The following is a 20,948-nucleotide window of genomic DNA, read 5'->3' as shown; positions in this document are numbered from 1 at the left end:
ACTGGACGAGCTCCATTGGAGACTATCCTATCAGCGTGATCTGAAGAACTATAATAACCTATGTTTCTACGAGTCGTGGCTGAACAAGGACATGGAACATTTTAATCTAGCTTTTTTTCTATACGTTGGTCACCGATACCTTAAAAAAAAGTAAGGGCATGGTACAGAAAACCAATCAGTATCTGGTGTGACCACCATTTGCCTCATGCAGCACGACACATCTCCTTCACAAAGAGTTGATCAGGCTGTTGATTGTGGCCTGTGGAATGTTGTCCCACTCCTCTTCAATGACTGTGCGAAGTTTCTGGATATTGGCGGGAACTGGGACATGCTGTTGTACACGTCTATCCAGAGCATCCCACACATGCTCAATGAGTGACATGTCTGGTGAGTATGCAGGCTATGGAAGAACTGGGACATTTTCAGCTTCCAGGAATGGTGTATAGATCCTTACGACATAGGGCCGTGCATTATCATGCTGAATCATGAGGTGATGGCGGCAGATGAATGGCACGACAATGGGCCTCAGGATCTTGTCACGGTATCTCTGTGCATTCAAATCACCATCGATAAAATGCAATTGTGTACATTGTCTGTAGTTTATTCCTTCCCATACCATAACCCCAACTCCACCATAGGGCACTCTGTTCACAATGTTGACATCAGCAAACCGCTCTCCCACACGTGGTCTGTGGTTGTGAGGCCAGTTGGACGTAATTCCAAATTCTCTAAAACAACATTGGAGGCAGCTTATTGTGTTGGGTGACAAAACTGCACATTTTATTGTCCCCAGCACAAGGTGCACCTGTGTAATGATCATGCTGTTTAATCAGCTTCTTGATATGCCACACCTGTCAGGTGGATGGATCATCTTGGCAAAGGACAAATGCTCACTAACAGTAATTTAAACAAATTTGAGCACAAACATTTCTGGGATCTTTTATTTCAACTCATGAAAAATGGGACCAACACGTTACATGTTGCGTTTATATTTTTGTTCAGTGTATTTACCAAAAGAGTTTAAATCTATATTTTTTGGACCGGTCTTCTTACCACCACAAACCAATTGCTGGCACGAAGACCGCACTCAACAAGCTGTATAGGGCCATAAACAAACAAGAAAATGCTCACCCAGAGGCGGCGCTTCTAGTGGACGGTTATTTTAATGCAGGAAAACTGAAATCCATCTTACCTAATTTCTTCCAGCATGTCATCTGTGCAGTAGAGGTGAGACAACTATAGATTAACTTTACTCAACACACAGAGATGCATACAAAGCTAACTCTATCCTCCTGATTCCTGCTTACAAGCAAAACAAACAGGAGTACCAGTGATGCGCTCAATACAGAGTGCATGCTTACTTCAAGGCAACCAACACTGAACCATGCATGAGAGCACCAGCTGTTCTGGATGACTGTGTGATCACACTCTCTGTAGCCGATGCGAGTAAGACCTTTAACCTCTCTGGGCTAGGTAGCACCAAATCGTCCCACCTACGTAACAGCCAGTTGAATCCTGTGGCGCGATTTTCAAATACCTTAGAAATGCTATTACTTCAATTTCTCAAACATATGACTATTTTACAGCTATTTAAAGACAAGACTCTCGTTAATCTAACCACAATGTCCGATTTCAAAAAGGCTTTACAACGAAAGCAAAACATTAGATTGTCAGCAGAGTACCCAGCCAGAAATAATCAGACACCCATTTTTCAAGCTAGCATATAATGTCACATAAACCCAAACCACAGCTAAATGCAGCACTAACCTTTGATCTTCATCAGATGACACACCCGGGACATTATGTTATACAATACATGCATGTTTTGTTCAATCAAGTTCATATTTATATCAAAAAACAGCTTTTTACATTAGCATGTGACGTTCAGAACTAGCATACCCCCCGCAAACTTCCGGGGAATTTACTAACAATTTACTAAATTACTCACGATAAACGTTCACAAAAAACATAACAATTATTTTAAGAATTATAGATACAGAACTCCTCTATACACTCGATATGTCCGATTTTAAAATAGCTTTTTGGTGAAAGCACATTTTGCAATATTCTAAGTACATAGCCCAGCCATAACGGGCTAGCTATTTAGACACCCAGCAAGTTTAGCCTTCACCAAAATCAGATTTACTATAACAAAAATGTTATTACCTTTGGTGTTCTTCGTCAGAATGCACTCCCAGGACTTCTACTTCAATAACAAATGTTGGTTTGGTCCAAAATAATCCATCGTTATATCCAAATAGCGGCGTTTTGTTCGTGCGTTCTAGACACTATCCGAAATGGTAAATCAGGGTTACGAGCATGGCGCAATTCGTGACAAAAAAATTCTAAATATTCCATTACCGTACTTCGAAGCATGTCAACCGCTGTTTAAAATCAATTTTTATGCAATTTATCTCGTAAAAAAGCGATAATATTCCGACCGGGAATCTGCGTTTCGGTAAACAGAGGAAAAAAACTGAAAGACGGGGGCGGCCAGTGCACGCGCCTAAGCCCACTGTCCCCTGATCGGCCACTTGAGAAAGGCGATAATGTGTTTCAATATGGGGCTGGAATGACGACATTCAGCTTTTTCCCGGGCTCTGAGAGCCTATTGGAGCCGTGGGAAGTGTCACGTTACCGCAGAGATCCTTTGTTTTGGAAAGAGATGTCAAAGAAAGCCAATAAATGGTCAGACAGACCACTTCCTGTAAAGGAATCTCTCAGGTTTTTGCCTGCCATATGAGTTCTGTTATACTCAGACACCATTCAAACAGTTTTAGAAACTTTAGGGTGTTTTCTATCCATATCTAATAAGTATATGCATATTCTAGTTACTGGGTAGGAGTAGTAACCAGATTAAATCGGGTACATTTTTTATCCGGCGGTGTAAATACTGCCCCCTAGCCCTAAGAGGTTAAACAGGCTAACATTCATAAAACAGATTACCAGGACGTGTACTTAGAGCATGCACTCTCCCTGACTCAGTCTGTAATACCTACATGTTTCAAGCAGACCACCATAGTCCCTGTGCCGAAGAATGCCAAGGTAACCTGTCTAAATGATTATCGCTACATAGCACCCACATCTGTAGCCATGAAATGCTTTGAAAGGCTGGTCATGGCTCACAACACCATCATCCCAGACATCCTGGACCCACTCCCAAGTCACATACCTCCCCAACAGATCCACAGATGACGCAATCTCTAATGCACTTCACACTGCCCTTTCCCACCTGGACAAAAGGAATACCCAAGTGAGAATGCTGTTCATTGACTACAGCTCACCATTCAACACCATAGTCCCCTAGCCCCCTCCTGTACTCCCTGTTCACCCATGACTGCGTGGCCACACACGATTCTAACACCATCATTAAGTTTGTCCATGACACGATGGTGGTATGCATGATCAGAGACGATGATGAGACAGCCTATAGGGAGGAGGTCAGAGACCTGGCAGTGTGGTGCCAGGACGATAACCTCTTCCTCAACGTCAGAAAGACAAAAGGAGCTGATCGTGGACTACAGGAAACGGAGGGTTGAGCATGCCCCCATTTACAGTTGAAGTCAGAAGTTTACATACACTTAGGTTGGAGTCATTAAAACAAATTTTTCAACCATTCCACAAATTTTTTGTTAACAAGTCGGTTAGGACATCTACTTTGTGCATGACACAAGTCATTTTTCCATCGATTGTTTACAGACAGATTATTTCACTTATAATTCACTGTATCACAATTCCAGTGGGTCAGAAGTTTACATACACTAAGTTGACTGCCTTTAAACAGCTTGGAAAATTCCAGAAAATTATGTCATGCTTAGGCTAATTGACATAATTTGAGTCAATTGGAGGTGTACCTGTGGATGTATTTCAAGGCCTACCTTCAAACTCAGTGCCTCTTTGCTTGACATCATAGGAAAAATCATAAGAAATCAGCCAAGACCTCAGAATATAAATTGTAGACCTCCACAAGTCTGGTTCATCCTTGGGAGCAATTTCCAAATGCCTTAAGGAACCAGGTTCATCTGTACAAACAATAGTACGCAAGTATAAACACCATGGGACCACGCAGCCGTCATTCCGCTCAGGAAGGAGACGCGTTCTGTCTCCTAGAGATGAACGTACTTTGGTGCGAAAAGTGCAAATCTATCCCAGAACAACAGCAAAGGACCTTGTGAAGATGCTAGAGGAAACAGGTACAAAAGTATCTATATCGACATTAAATGAGTTCTATATCGACATAACCTGAAAAGCCGCTCAGCAAGGAAGAAGCCACTGCTCCAAAACCGCCATAAATAACCAGACTATGGTTTGCAACTGCACATGGGGACAAAGATCGTACTTTTTGTTGAAATGTCCTCTGGTCTGATAAAACAAAAATAGTACTGTTTGGCCATAATGACCATTGTTATGTTTGGGTGGCAGCATCATGTTGTGGGGGTGCTTTGCTGCAGGAGGGACTGGTGCACTTCACAAAATAGATGGCGTTATGAGGCAGGAAAATTATGTGCATATACTGAAGCAACATCTCAAGACATCAGTCAGGAGGTTAAAGCTTGGTCACAAATGGGTCTTCCAAATGGACAATGACCCCAAGCATACTTCCAGAATAGTGGCAAAATTCACCCAACTTATTGTGGGAAGCTTGTGGAAGGCTACCCGAAACGTCTGACCCACGTTAAACAATTTAAAGGCAATGCTACCAAATACTAATTAAGTGTATGTAAACTTCTGACCCACTGGGAATGTGATGAAATAAATAAAAGCTGAAATAAATCATTCTCTCTATTATTCTGACATTTCACATTCTTAAAATAAAGTGGTGATCCTAACTGACCTAAGACAGGGAATCTTTACTAGGATTAAATGTCAGGAATTGTGAAAAACTGAGTTTAAATGTATTTGGTTAAGGTGTATGTAAACTTCCAACTTCAACTGTATATCGACGGGGCTGTAGTGGAGCGGGTTGACAGCTTCAAGTTCCTCGTTGTCCACATCACTAAGGACCGATCATGGTCCAAACACACCAACACAGTCGTGAATGCAACAACAATGCCTCTTTCCCCTGAGTAGGCTGAAAAGATTTGTCTTGAGCCCTCAGATCCTCTAAAAGTTCTTCAGCTGAACCTTTGAAAGCATCTTGACTGGCTGCATCACCGCTTGGTATGGCAACTGCTTGGCTGTAAGGCGCTACAGAGGGTAATTTGTACGACCCAGTACGTCACGGGGGCCAAGCTCCCTGCCCTCCAGGACCTCTATACCAGGCGGTGTAATAGAAGGCCCTAAAAACTGTCAAAGACTGTAGCCACCCAAGTTATACACTGTTCTCTCTGCTACTGCACATCAGGTGGTACCTCAGCGCCAAGTCTGGGACCAAAAGGCTCCTTAACAGCTTCTACCCCCAAGCCATAAGACTGCTGAACAGTTAATCAAGTGGCTACCCTGACTATTTGCATTGACCCCCTTTTTATTTACACTGACTCTCTAGCACCGGCTCTACGCTCACTCACTGGACTCTACCCACACACTCACACATGCTATATTGTCACACCATAACACACATACACTACATACGCTCACACACACACACACACAAAACACACAACTTGTACTTACTTTTTAACTTTGCATTGTTGGGAAAGGGCTCATAAGTAAGCATTTCATGGTAAAGTCTACACCTGTTCTATTCGGCGCATGTGACAAATAACATATTTGATTATTTCACTCAACTTTGGGGCAGAAAGGTTTTGCTAACATTAGGGATGTGCATCTTTCCCTTTCATATGTATCTAGCTAGATACATGGCCTCCTATACAATACAGGAATGATACATTTTAGTTTGAACATTGAACATTTCAACATTCCATCAAGTTGAATTTAAGACTTAAGAACTTTTTACTGCTACTTGGAATGCAATTTTGAGGTCTGCGCACGCCACAAATCTAGAGGTCATCCATAGTGTCATTAAATGTGAAGACTGTTATTTTAACAAATCAATGCTCTATTTGTAATTATTATTATGTGATTAAACTAATCATGTAAACTTTAATTAACTAGGAAGTTGGAGCACCACTGACAAATGTTTATAGAGTCTCTATTTCCCGAATCGACTCTTCAGATATTTTCATATCTTATCAATTAGTCTTCCATTAAATGATTATTAATTGTTACCTCATTAGTCTCATTCCAAGTGTCATAGAATGCTTGGTTATCTGCACGAACCCTAGTTTCCATAATGAATCAGCATATACAAATTGGCTTAATTATTTATTTACTAACTAAATAATCACAGAAATACATAACAAACAAACATTAGCTGTTGGTTACTAACAATGATAGTAAAGTTCCTAGTGGGCTTAGGCAGATATGATGGCTTGGTAGACAAAGGGAAGGGGTGGGGACTGAGAGAGCGGGAAAGACAAAATGCATTCACTACATACAGTCTATAATTCTATTCATTGACATGCTATACCTTTGCACATGAACGGCCACTCATCAGAGAATAATTGCAAGTTATATATTTACACCCGTATGTCGTTGTTGTCTTCTCTGTTGGAATCCTCGATCGTCCTTTAGGGTTCATCAGAATCTCTGGTTAACTTTCCCAGAAGTTGCAATGTCTTTCGTGGTTGTAGGTGGTTAGAATGAATACTTTAGTGTACCCTTCGGAAATGTTCTCATAGAATAGATGCGTCGGCGGTTGTCGGTATTCTCGTTGTAGACTTACATAATTTCTAGCTGCAGACTAGTAATTATACGTCTAAGATTTGCTCTTATTCTGTAGTGATTGATAGTCTCAGAGTTGAACCATTTCCAGCCGTGTAGCAAATTCTACACGTGGTATGGTCTTTGTCCTCTGGTAGAGTAGTAGTGCCAACTATTTGAACATGTCACGTCAGGAGTGGGTTTTATACTCTGTCGAAGAAGGGGCGGTTCTATGATGCCTAATGTGATGTCTGGGCTCACGGGGGTGTGGCCACTGACTAGTTAATCTTTACATGAAAATCCATACTCTCATTTAGAAGGTTAATATCACATTACATCTTTTCACAAATATGTTTCACAATATTTAGATGTAAACATGACAGCTAGGAAATGTACACTTTAAGAGATACAGTTATGTGAGTTTCCTATTCAGGAGATCACCAAATGAAACACGCTCGTCATAACTGGGCCTTAAGTGTCCACGGACCATTCCCACATTCTCAAAAGTAAAAATATAGTTTCATTCTCCCATTTTGGGGATTAGGAGTTTGGCCAAGAGAGGTGCTTTGTTCTCTGAGACTCTCAATACTGCATGGCAGTTTCTACCAGGTATTTATGACCTGCCGAAACACAAACAGACCCCACAGAGCCCCAGGACAGCAACACAATTAGACCCAACCAAATCATGAGAAAACAAAAAGATAATTACTTGACACCTTGGAAAGAATTAACAAAAAAACTGAGCAAACTAGAATGCTATTTGGCCCTAAACAGAGAGTACACCGTGGCAGAATACCTGACCACTGTAACTGATCCAAACTTAAGGAAAGCTTTGACTATGTACAGACTCAGTGAGCATAGCCTTGCTATTGAGGAAGGCCGCCGTAAGCAGACCTGGCTCTCAAGAGAAGACAGGCTATGTGCACACTGCCCACAAAATGAGGTGGAAACTGAGCTACACTTCCTAACCTCCTGCCAAATATATTACCATATTAGAGACATATTACACAGATCCACAAAGAATTTGAAAACAAACCCAATTTTGATAAACTCTCATATCTACTGGGTGAAATACCACAGTGTGCCATCACAGCAGCAAGATTTGTGACCTGTTGCCGCAAGAAAAGGGCAACCAGTGAAGAACAAACACCATTGTAAATACAACCCATATTTACGTTTATTTATTTTCCCTTTTGTACTTTAACCATTTGCACATCGTTACAACACTGTATATATACATAATATGACATTTGTAATGTCTTCATTCTTCTGGAACTTCTGTGAGTAATGTTTACTGTTCATTTTTATTGTTTATTTCACTTTAGTATATTATCTACTTCACTTGCTTTGGCAATATTAACATATGTTTCCCATGCCAATAAAGCCCCTTGAAGTGAATTGAGAGAGGGGGGGCTATGATCCTCCCCCCAGGGCACGTCATGACAATAGCTAACATACAGTGCCTTCGGAAAGTATTCAGACCACTTGACTTTTTCCACATTTTATTACGTTACAGCCTTATTCTAAAATGGATTAAATAAATAAAAATCCTCAGTAATCTACCAACAATACCTCACAATGTCAAAGTGAAAACAGTTTTTTTTTAATGTTTGCAAATGTATTACAAAAAAAACTATTTACACAAGTATTCAGAGCCTTTGCTATGAGAACTCGAAATTGAGCTCAGGTGCATCCTGTTTCCATTGATCATCCTTGAGATGTTTCTACAACTTGATTGGAGTCCACCTGTGGTAAATTCAATTGATTGGACATGATTTGGATAGGCACACACCTGTCTATAAGGTCCCACAGTTGACAGTGCAAATCAGAGCCAAAGCCAAGCCATGGGGCGGCAGTGGTTAGATGGTCGGTCCAGTAACCGAAAGGTTGCTAAACTGAGCAAGAAAAGGAACGTCCCTTTTTCAGGACCCTGTCTTTTATTTATTTTTATTTTACCTTTATTAAACTAGGCAAGTCAGTTAAGAACAAATTCTTATTTTCAATGACGGCCTAGGAACAGTGGGTTAACTGCCTTGTTCAGAAGCAGAATGATCGATTTTTACATTGTCAGCTCGGGGATTTGATTTAGCAACCTTTCGGTTACTAGTCCAATGCTCTAACCACTACGCTATCTGCCGTCTTTCAAAGACAACTCATAGAAATCCAAATAACTTCACAAATCTTCATTGTAAAGGATTTAACACTGTTTCCCATGCTTGTTCAATGAACCATAAACAATTAATGAACATGCACCTGTGGAACGGTCGTTAAGACACTAACAGCTTACAAACGGTTATTAAGGTCACAGTTATGAAAACTTAGGACACTAAAGAGACTTTTCTACAGACTCTGAAAAACACAAAATGAAAGATGACCAGAATCCCTGCTCATCTGCGTGAACATGCCTTAGGCATGCTAAAAGGAGGCATGAGGACTGTAGATGTGGCCAGGGAAATAAATTACATTGTCCGTACTGTGAGATGCCTAACACAGCGCTACCGGGAGACAGGATGGACAGCTGATTGTCCTCGCAGTGGCAGACCACGTGTAACAACACCTGCATAGGATCGGTGCATCCAAATATCACACCTGCTTGACAGGTACAGGATGACAACAGCAACTGCCTGAGTTACACCAGGAACACACAATCCCTCCATCAGTGGTCAGACTGTCCTCAATAGGCTGAGCGAGGCTGGACTGAGAGCTTGTAGGCCTGTTGTAAGGCAGGTCCTCACCAGACATCACCGGCAACAATGTCGCCTATGGGCACAAACTCACCGTCACTGGAGCAGACAAGACTGGCAAAAAGTGCTCTTCACTGACGAGTCATGGTTTTGTCTCACCTGAGGTGATGGTCGGATTTGCGTTTATCATCGAAGCATTTCACCGAGGCCTCTACTCTGGAGCAGGATCGATTTGGAGGTGGAGGGTCCATCATGGTCTGGGGCGGTGTGTCACAGCATCATCGGACTGAGCTTGTTGTCCTTGCAGGCAATCTCAATGCCGTGCATTACAGGGAAGACATCCTCCTCCCTCATCTGGTACCCTTCCTGCAGGCTCATCCTGACATGACCCTCCAGCATGACATTGCCACCAGCCATACTGCTCGTTCTGTGCGTGATTTCCTGCAAGACAGGAATGTCAGTGTTCTGCCATGACCAGCGAAGAGCCCGGATCTCAATCCCATTGAGCACGTCTGGGACCTGTTGGATCGGAGGGTGAGGGCTAGGGCCATTCCCCCAGAAATGTCCAGGAACTTGCAGGTGCCTTGGGGGAAGAGTGGGGTAACATCTCACAGCAAGAACTGGCAAATCTGATGCAGTCCATGAGGAGGAGATGCATTGCAGTACTTAATGCAGCTGGTGGCCACACCAGATACTGACTGTTACTTTTGATTTTGATCCCCCCATTTCTGTTAGTCACATGTCTGTGGAACTTGTTCAGTTTGTCTCAGTTGTTGAATCTTGTTATGTTCTTACAAATATATACACATGTTAAGTTTGCTGAAAATAAATGCAGTTGACAGTGAGAGGACGTTTCTTTTTTTGCTTTGTTTAGATCGAATCCCAGAGCTGACAAGGTAAAAATCTGTCCTTCTGCCCCTGAACAAGGCAGTTAACCCACTGTTCCTAGGTCGTCATTGTAAATAAGAATTTGTTTTTAACTGGCTTGCCTAATTAAATAAAGGATAAATAAAAAATCATGAGGTAGAAGGAATTGTCCATAGAGGGCTGAGGCGGGATCGTGTCGAGACACAGATCTGGGGAAGGGTTCCAAAACATTTCTGCAACATTGAAGGTCCCCAAAAACACAGTTACTTCCATCATTATTCAATGGAATAAGTTTGGAACCACCAAGACTCATCCTAGAGCTGGCCGCCTGGCAAAACTGAGCAATCGGGGGAGAAGGGCATAGGTCAGGGAGGTGACCAAGAACCCGATGGTCACCCTGACAGGTTCTCCCATCTCCATTCCAGAAGGACAACCATCTCTGCAGCATTCCACCAATTAGGCCTTTACAGTAGAGTGGCCAGACGGAAGCCACTCCTCAGTAAAAGGCACATAACAGCCCGCATGGAGTTTGCCAAAAGGCACCTAAAGACTCTCAGACCATGAGAAACTAGATTATTTGGCCTGAATGCCAAGACTCACTTCTGGAGGAAACCTGGTATCATCATTACGGTGAAGCATGGTGGTGGCAGCATCATGCTGTGGGAATGTTTTTCAGAGGCAGGAACTGGGGGACTAGTCAGGATCGAGGCAAAGATGAATGGAGCAAAGTACATTGAGATCCTTGATGAAAACCTCCTCCAGGGCGCTCGGGACCTTAGACTGAGGTGAAGGTTCACCTTCCAACAGAACAACGACCCTAAGCACACAGCCAAGACAACGCAGGAGTGGCTTCGGGACAAGTCTCTGAATGTCCTTGAGTTGCCCAGCTAGAGCCAGGACTTGCACCCGATCGAACATCTCTGGGGAGACCTGAAAATAGCTGTGCAGCAACGCTCCCCATCCAACCTGACAGAGCTTGAGAGGATCTGCAGAGAAGAATGGGAGAAACTCCCCAAATACAGATGTGCCATGCTTTTAGCATCATACCCAAGAATTCTCGAGGCTGTAATCACTGCCAAAGGTGCTTCAGCAAAGTACTGAGTAAAGGGCCATCTATCCACTGAGATTTTTGCCCATTCTTCAAGGCAAAACTGCTCCAGCTCCTTCAAATTGGATGGGTTCCGCTGGTGTACAACAATCTTTAAGTCATACTACAGATATTCAATTGGATTGAGGTCTGGGCTTTGACTGGGCCATTCCAGGACATTTAAATGTTTCCCCTTAAACCACTCGAGTGTTGCTTTAGCAGTATGCTTAGGGTCATTGTCCTGCTGGAAGGTGAACCTCCGTCCCAGTCTAAAATCTCTTGAAGACTGAAACAGGTTTGTCTCCCTCAAGAATTTCCCTGTATATAGCGCCATCCATCATTCCTTCAATTCTGACCAGTTCCCAGTCCCTGCCGATGAAAAACATACCCACAGCATGATGCTGCCACCACCATGCTTCACTGTGGGGATGGCGTTCTCGGGGTAATGAGAGGTGTTGGGTTTGCGCCAGACATACCGTTTTCCCTGATGGCCAAAAAGCTCAATTTTTGTCTCATCTGACCAGAGTACCTTCTTCCATTTGTTTGGGGAGTCTCCCACATGCCTTTTGGTGAACACCAAACGTGTTTGCTTATTTTTTTCTTTAAGCAATGGCTTTTTTCTGGCCACTCTTCCGTAAAGCCCAGCTCTGTGGAGTGTACGGCTTAAAGTGGTCCGATGGACAGATACTCCGATCTCCGCTGTGGAGCTTTGGAGTTCCTTCTGGGTTATCTTTGGTCTCTTTGTTGCCTCTCTGATTAATGCCCTCCTTGCCTGGTTTGTGGGTTTTGGTGGGCAGCCCTCTTGGCAGGTTTGTTGTGGTGCCATATTCTTTCCATTTTTTAATAATGGATTTAATGGGGCTCCGTGGACTGTTCAAAGTTTCAGATATTTTTTCAAACCAAACCTTGATCTGTAATTCTCCACAACTTTGTCCCTGACCTGTTTGGAGAGCTATTTGGTCTTCGTGGTGCCGCTTGCTTGGTGGCGCCCCTTGCTTAGTGGTGTTGCAGACTTTGGGGCATTTCAGAACAGGTGTATGTATATATGTACTGAGATCATGTGACGGATCATGTGACCCTTAGATTGCACACGTGGACTTTATTTAACTAATTATATGACCTCTGAAGGTAATTGGTTGCACTAGATCTTATTTAGGTCATTCATAGCAAAGGGGGTGAATACATATGCATGCACCACTTTTCCGATTTAATTTTTTATTATTTTTGAAACAAGTCATTTTTTTAATTTCACTTTACCAATGTGGACTATTTTGTGTGTATGTCCATTACATGACATCCAAATAAAAATCAATTTAAATTACAGGTTGTAATGCAACAAAATAGGAAAAATGCCAAGGGGGTGAATACTTTTGCAAGGTACTGTATGCTTCTTTTGCTCACTTGATTCCTTTTGTGTATCTTGCTTTGGTCACTCATATGAACACAGTATTTATTTGAACTTTAATATGTAGCTTGGTTTGAGCTGAAAGATGATTGTTACTGAGTGGTGGCCAGTGCGGGTATACTGTTGTTCATTTTATTATTTATGAGAGTTACATTCTTGCTAATATGGCTGGTGTCGAGTCTGACCTTAGCCATTTAGAGGTACAAACAGACATTGACCCAGGGCAAGATGAAGCAGGCCAAGGTACACCGCCCTTCATCCCTGGGCCTGGTGTTACCTTTTGAAATCCTGTGGCTGAAATATTATCACTTGAGTGAGTTGTAATTGGAGAGGCTATAGTACTAAGAGCATTACATTTCTACACCCTAATTGTAGTCTAACCAATACCCAAACGGAGATTCAGGGAAAATAAAAATCTCATTGATTTATCAAGACCAGTCTCAGAACAGCGCGAAACGTTGCTGAAATAGTTGATCACGTGCGGGTAGGCTATTGCTTCAAATACTATTGCTACTAACTTCAATAGGCTTTTTAAATAAATAAGACCTACACCACTTTTAACAGCACATTACTCAACACTAGTGACACTGATGTTGCCTACGGTAGGCCTACAGTATATATTTTTTTTAATTCAATGATGTGACTGCAATAATTCAATTTAGAAGATTGGGGATTCTAAATTAATATCTATGGGGCATTTTTCGTTAGGTCAAATCTGATCTGTGAGAATATCTAAGGGGCTTTTATATGATTCTAAATGTATTATTAATTATCACTTTGTTTAAAAAATAACAATATTTTTGAGATTATTTTGTTTTCAAATAGCCTAAAGTGAGCGATTTTGTAATCTGAATAAAGGCCAAAATAATATTTATAAAGGCCAACATTTTTATTTCTGTTTTTAGAGGGAGAAAAACTATAAGCCCACCGTGCCTATTTTATGGACAAGGACATCCCATGTGGCCAAACCTTCCCCTAATCCGAACGATGCTGGACCAATTATGCACCGCCCTATGGGACTCCAAATCACAGTCGGATGTGATACAGCCAGGACTCAAACCAGGGACTGTAGTGATGTCTCTTGCACTAAAGATGCAGTGCCTTAGACCACTGCGCCACTCAGGAGTCATGACCCATATGACCAATATATATTGTCCTGCTAACAGCCCATCCTAGAACCGTTGTTTGCAGAATTCACAGTCTGCAACGCTTGTGAAAAACAGGGTTAATAATAATAATAATAATAATACTTTCCCCCTTCCACATGTTAAAGGTTCCAAATGATAACGTTTTTTTTATCAATTAGTATATTTTTGTTTAACCACAATATTTGTTGTATTATTTATTCTGTCTTTTCTGGTGGATTAAACTGAAATTGCAAACAACTTTCCATGGCTTGTTTAAAAAATAACGATATTTTGGAGATTTTGTTTTCAAAAAACTGAAAGTGAGTGAGGAAAAAGGCCATTGTTGAACATGAGGTAAGACATTCTTAGTAATTTGTAAACAAAGCCAGTTTATTCCTCCTGAAAGCCCTAATCTGCTCACTTAAATGAATATAACTACTGGTCATGGTGCTACAGTATGTTGTTACAGCATAATAAAGTGAGGACAATCAGCGATCTCCTGTATACTTATGGCCTATCATGAGCTGAGTCACACCTTTCCAGTACTCCTCAACCCGCCCCAAACTCCACCCTTAACACAGTTACCATTCAAAAATGAGCTGTTAATTCCCCCAAAAATGACATTGCGACCAAAAATGACAGATGAAATGGACATCGTTTTCATCAAGACAGCTTCTTTCTATGGTGCGAACCGTTAGAACCGTAACCTGACATTTCCATTCTTCTTCTGATAACAGAACTTAAACAACTGCTCACCAGGCACAGCAAAGGCCGTCCGGACCGTTATGCTGTTCTGCTATTCCAAGGATGTGTAACCGAAGAGAGATACAACGACTGGACACAGAATACCAACTGGGATGGATCTCAAATCACTGTGGCTTACCAGTGAGTCTTCTGGGGTTCATCATTAATACTATGTCTCAGAAGTTTTTGTCCATGACTGATGCAACCCGAAAAAGCATTAAAGACAGAGTTAATGAGTACTTGAGGTCACCGAGAAAGTCTGGACATGACCTGATCTCCCTTGTGTAAGGAATTAGGCACTTTACTATGTTTACTACAGTATGTACTGAAGGCTATGTTTACTTGTCAGACTTTACAGGAGCCTAATAAACATATTCAGGCGGCTTCTATCTTCAAAATGCTTTATTATCCAAAAGTTTAAAGTGCGTGTGGGTGACCTCATGCAACCGCAAAATATCGGATAAAGCACATACTGTACAGTACTGTATTTCTTCATCAGCATCTTTGTGCTTTCGTTAATAAAATAATGATAAAAATACTCTTTAAAAATGCAGATGTTTATTTCATTATGGATCCATAACAAATTACTATGGGAATAAATATCACTGAATGACAGAAATATTGGATCAAAGTACACTAAAGAAGGTAAACAAATGGTTGCTTACTTGAAAATACTCTTTCAAAATGAATGGAAGAGACAGCATTCAGGGGTCAAGACAGCGCTGCACAGCAACAAGCATGGGGACTGGTCTTTATAAATCAACAAGATTTTTATTTCACTGAATCTCCGTTTGGATATTGGTTAGACTACAATTAGGGTGTGGAAACGTTAGGATTATTTTACTCTTACTGTAGTACTGTAGCCTACTCCTGACCGGTCATGTTGTACAGCGCCATTATGGGCTATTAGCAGGACAATACTCTTGCCAAGAAGGAGGGTCTGGGGAGAATTGTATCGTCAAATGTATTTCTTAGTTAGGTTGGCTGTTTCACAATTGGCCGTGATTGGGAGTCCCTTCGGGTGGCGCACAATTGGCCCTGTGTCATCCAGGTTTGGCTGGTGTAGGCCATCATTGTAAATAAGAATTTGTTCTTAACTGACTTGCCTAGTTAAATAAAAGGTAAAAAACCAATTTAAAAAAAGTTTGTTCCACCTGAGTGAGTCTGACCACAAGTCAGAGACCACTATGATGACACACCAAATGTGTTTGATGGATTGCAGGAATATGCTTTTGTAGGGTACAGATGCTTGGAGGTAAGGATGACAGTAGTGGTGTAGTCTATGATGACACGGATATCACTTATTATTTATATCTACAGTACAAAGCTCATTGATGGGAGTCACACTGCTGCTATCTCATTTAGCTATTTGTGCCCTACGGATTGTGGTTGTTGTGGATGGCTGTTCACAAATCTAAATGTGTATTTGAACCCAATAATGGTTGAATTCAAGAAGTTTAAACTGCCTATCAATCATTGTTTTTGTTATAACCAGTGGACAGCCAGTGAAAAATGCGCTCTTGCAACAGCTGCATATTGCGGATCCAGGCCTATGGAGTAAAAGTGGGGCTTTTATTGCTCAGTCTAATTCATGCTGATAAAAAAATAAATCCATAGGCCTAATGGACACATGCACAAACTTGCACAATTTTGATAGACTTAAAGAGGCAATCTGTTTTTCATTTTATAAATTATATTTACAGTACCAGTCAAAAGTTTGGACTCACCTACTCATTCAAGGGTTTTTCTTTATTTTTTACTTGTTTCTACATTGTAGAATAATAGTGAAGACATCAGAACTATGAAATAACACATGAGGAACAATGTAGTATCCAAAAAAGTGTTAAACAAATCAAAATATTTTTTTAATTTTAGGTTCTTTGAAGTAGCCACCCTTTGCCTTGATGACAGCTTTGCACACTCTTGGCAATGCATGCCATTCCATGAGCGCAGCATTTATTTTTCAACTCAAATCAGTGAGCCCAATCAGTCATCCATGACAACAAAATCATAAACAACAGAGTAGGGCTGGCTAATAAATCCATAGTTTTGGGGTCATGCTCAGGTAAAACAATTTGGCTAATCTATACTTCCATATTTCCAAGTCCTATTCTTGAAGATCAAGGGGTATATTATTTATTGGAATAACTGGAATTCTGATAGACTTTGGTTTTTAATGTCGTGATATAATTGAATCATATTATTATATGTAGTAGAAAACAATGGGTTAGAAGAAGCCTACATAACCAACCCATAATGTAAAATTTAACATCCATATATGGCCAGCTATGTAAACTTTAGCATTGATTTACCCCGCAAAGATGACGTTAAATTGGTAACATACATTTTGTATTCTTCTAATGCCTCTTAAGGGTAAAGTCATCTAAAAGTAACAGAATGTAATCAGATTACATGGTAATCCAAAAGTTACATTACTGATTATAATTTGACAGGTAACTTGTAACTGTAACAGCTTTAGAAAGTAATCTACCCAACCCTGCCAGGTACTGACTACAAGACAAGATGGTGCTGTTCCCTCTACGTGAATTTTTTTTTTTTTTCACCTGTTCAGAGAAATGAGTCTTGAAATTGTTAGGATGGGGATGGGACATACACCTAACAACCTCAATGATACATTTCTCTGAACAGGAAAAGAAAATCACCACCAAATTCACAGAGAATAGATTACATAGGATGAAGAAACAATACTCAGAGCCGCAGCTCCATACTACTTAGTGAACTGACACTATATACTTGGGGTGGGATTGTCGTGGGGTGTGGGGTTCCGTAGGTGGCTTTTGACCATTTCTTTACTCATGTCTTACTCAGTATTTAAAAATGTTGGCCCAAATCAGATAATAAGTACTATATTTATTGAATAAAAATGCCCAATTTGGGTGCAAACAATGAGCTTAATTTCTCAGAGATCAAATTATATTTCAACAAAGTAACGTTGCAAGAATGCTAATCTTATCTGTTTCTAACTAGAGAAACGATTTCAGAACAATCTGAGATGGTGGGTGTCATGGCTTGATGAAATGACATGGAATGACCATGGTGGAAAAGGACATGGCTTCAAAGAAGGGCTACTGGGCCAAAGTGAATAACCAACAGTCACAAGAGAGAAATAAGAAGAAACGAACACGAAGACCAAAAGACTCCAGAGATGGTAGACCTGCTGAACACATGGCAATAGCACAAGCTGAGTTTCCTGCCTAAATGGTAGTCCCCGTAGAAGCATCCAAGTGGAGGCTGTGTTAGATACAGGATGCACCTTTTGCTTGATGCAGAAGCAGCCATAGTAGCAGTTTGCCAAACCATGTGAGCAGCTCATCACAGGGGACTCCAGAGCCTTTGTGCTAGAAAGTCACACACAGCTGAAGGAAAAGCCCAACTCACTTGTGTGGCATAGGACTGTGTGGGCCCGGGAAACCTGTCATAGCTGATATCCACCTGTCTTTTCCCCTCATTTTTGGTCTAGATTTCTTGACCAAAACAGGAATTTAAATGAACCTTGGAGAAGGTTAACCTTGTAGAATGAAACTAAGTAAAATGGTCCTTTTTCCCATTCCTCAATCGTTCTCCTGGAAGATTGACCTGGTTCAGACCCAAAGAAGATGAGAGTGCCTCAGCCTGCCTTTGTTTCCATGCCCTCTGTTTTCTTAACTAGAGGTCATCCCCTTTCAGATCCATCTGCAGATTTCATTAACCTGCCCAGAAAGCAACCTCCAGAGATACAGTCTCTCTTCCAATCTTGGCCATCTGTTTGTTTAGAGAAGATAGGAAGAACCAATGTGACCAAGCATGCCATTCCTACCTCCGATGATATCCCGGTTTGGTCCAGGCCCTATCGAGTGTCACCCCTTAAGAAAGAGATAATCGGAAAAGATATGGAGAAAATGTTAAAGAATGATGTCCTCGAACATCCCAATCCTCATGGGCAGCCCCTGTGGTGTTGGTTGGCAAACCTGATAGCTCCTATCGGTTTTGCACCCATTTCAGAGGCTTGAATGCCTACCCAATGCCCTTCATACATGACATCCTAAAGTCTTTGCATGGTGGCACTTGGTTTAGCACTCTGGAACTCCACTCTGGCTACTGGCAAGTTGAGATGGATGAGAAGAGCAAAGAGAAGACTGTGATAGCCTCTCCTTGTGGCTTGTATTCATTTAGGGGAATGCCTTTTGGCCTTAAGAATGCTGGAGCAACCTTTCAGAGGTTGGTGGAGACCGTTCTTGGGGAACTGTGAGGTGTCAATTGTTTTGTCTACATAGATGACATTATAGTCTACTCCCCCAACAAGCAGCAGCATGTGGCTGACTTCAATGCTGTCTTCAGCAAACTCCAGGATGCCAAATTGTCATGTCTGGCTTAAAGTTTTTCCATGCTGTTAAATTATGTATTTGCCATTTCTGACTGCATTAATTGCACTGGCAAAGCCAAGCTGACGGCCATTGTCATTTTTGTGGACTACTTTAATAGGGCATGTCCATTTAATGCATGTCCATTTAAGAGAAAGTAATATTTTAGGGAAATGTATTTTAGCATTTTCATGGGTGATTGCTAATTTTTGCTTTTGATTGACTTTGGGACTTTTTGGATTGGGCACTGGATGTCTGATGTTGGCAGAAAGCTTAAATTCTTGTTAATCTAACTGCACTATCCAATTTACAGTAGCTATTACAGTGAAAGAATACCATGCTATTGTTTGAGGAAAGTGCACAGTTTTGAACATGAAAAGCTATTAATAAACAAATTAGGCACATTTGAGCAGTCTTGATACAACATTTTGAACATAAATGCAATGGTTCATTGGATCAGTCTAAAATGTTGCGCATATACTGATGCCATCTAGCGGTCAAAATCTAAATTGCACCTGGGCTGGAATAATACATTATGGCCTTTCTCTTGCATTTTAAAGATGATGGTACAAAAAAAATACAAAATAATGTTTTTTTTTCTTTGTATTATCTTTTACCAGATCTATTGTGTTATACTCTACTACATTCCTTTCACATTTCCACATTTTAGCTTCTGAAATATATGTTTTAGTTGTAAATTAGTCCCTGACAAGTAAATTGACCAAAATTAAGTAAAATAACGACTTGCCGAAAGAGACACTGGGTAATATGTTAATGAGATACATGTATTTAAGCCAACACAGAATCTAACTGTGTGATTCTCAGCAAACAAAATTCTCGTAAGATCAACTCAGATATTTGCAGTGGTGCAAAGTACCTAAGTAAAAATACTTGAAAGTACTACTTAAGTAGTTTTTTGGGTGTCTGTACTTTACTATTTATATTTTTGACAACTTTTAATTTTACTTCACTACAATCCTAAAGAGAATTATGTACTCTTTACGTTTTCCCTGACACATTTTGAATGCTTATTAGGACAAGAAAATGGTCTAATTCACACTTATCAAGAGAACATCCCTAGTCATCCCTACTGCGTCTGATCCGCTGGACTCACTAAACACATGCTTCGTTTGTAAATGATGTCTGAGTGTTGGAGCGAGCTCCTGGCCATACGTACAAAAAACTAAAACAAGAAAATGGTGCCGTCTGGTTTGCTTAATGTAAGGAATTTGAAATGATTTATACTTTTACTTTTACTACTTAAGTATATTTTAGCAATACATTTACTTGTTATACTTAAGTATATTTAAAACCAAGTACTTTTAGACTTTTACTCAAGTAGGAATTTACTGGGTGACTTTCACTTGAGTCATTATCTATTAAGGTATCTGTACTTTTACTCAAGTATGACGTTTGGGTAGTGGCTATTTGTGTTACAAGGGCAAACTTCTGCAGTATTTCAGATCACTCAACAGTTTTTCAAATTCAACTCACATTGAACAAAAATCTTGCATGTCAGCTCTACAATTTCCCAATTCGAAGTCCAGCCAACTTGGCTATTTAAGCTTCATGGCCATTTTTTATAAAGTTAAATGTTTTACTGTGTAGCTTTCCAGGTAAAACCACACATAGCGCAGTTTATATGATTTGGGTTCATACTGGCAAAAAAGCATTTATTTTCAATAACACACACCTGAAAGAAATACTACAGTTTACTATAGAATTTTACACTGAACAAAAACATAAACGCAACATGCAACAATCGCAACGATTTTACTGAGTTACAGTTCATTTAAGCAAATAAATTCATTAGGCCCTAATCTATGGATTTCACATGACTAGGAATACAGATCTGGATATGTTGGTCACAGATACCTTAAAAATAAAGGTAGGGGCGTAAATCAGAAAACCAGTCAGTATCTGGTGTGACCACCATTTGCCTCATGCAGCGCGACACATCTCCTATGCATC

The 20,948-nt window shown here is 40.7% G+C and overlaps 1 protein-coding gene across 1 annotated transcript in view; it reads left to right on the top strand.

Moving 5' to 3' along the window:
- st6gal1 (ST6 beta-galactosamide alpha-2,6-sialyltranferase 1) overlaps positions 1 to 20,948 on the top strand; it is a 165,214-nt gene that overhangs the window by 64,365 nt on the left and 79,901 nt on the right. The gene's annotated exons all lie outside the window — the stretch shown is intronic.

This window comes from Salmo salar, chromosome 04 (genome assembly GCF_965601325.2).
Source record: "Salmo salar chromosome 04, fSalSal1, whole genome shotgun sequence".
Lineage (NCBI taxonomy): Eukaryota > Metazoa > Chordata > Actinopteri > Salmoniformes > Salmonidae > Salmo > Salmo salar.
The sequence above is the reverse complement of the archived record's forward strand: the minus strand, read 5'-3'. Positions and strand labels throughout refer to the sequence as shown.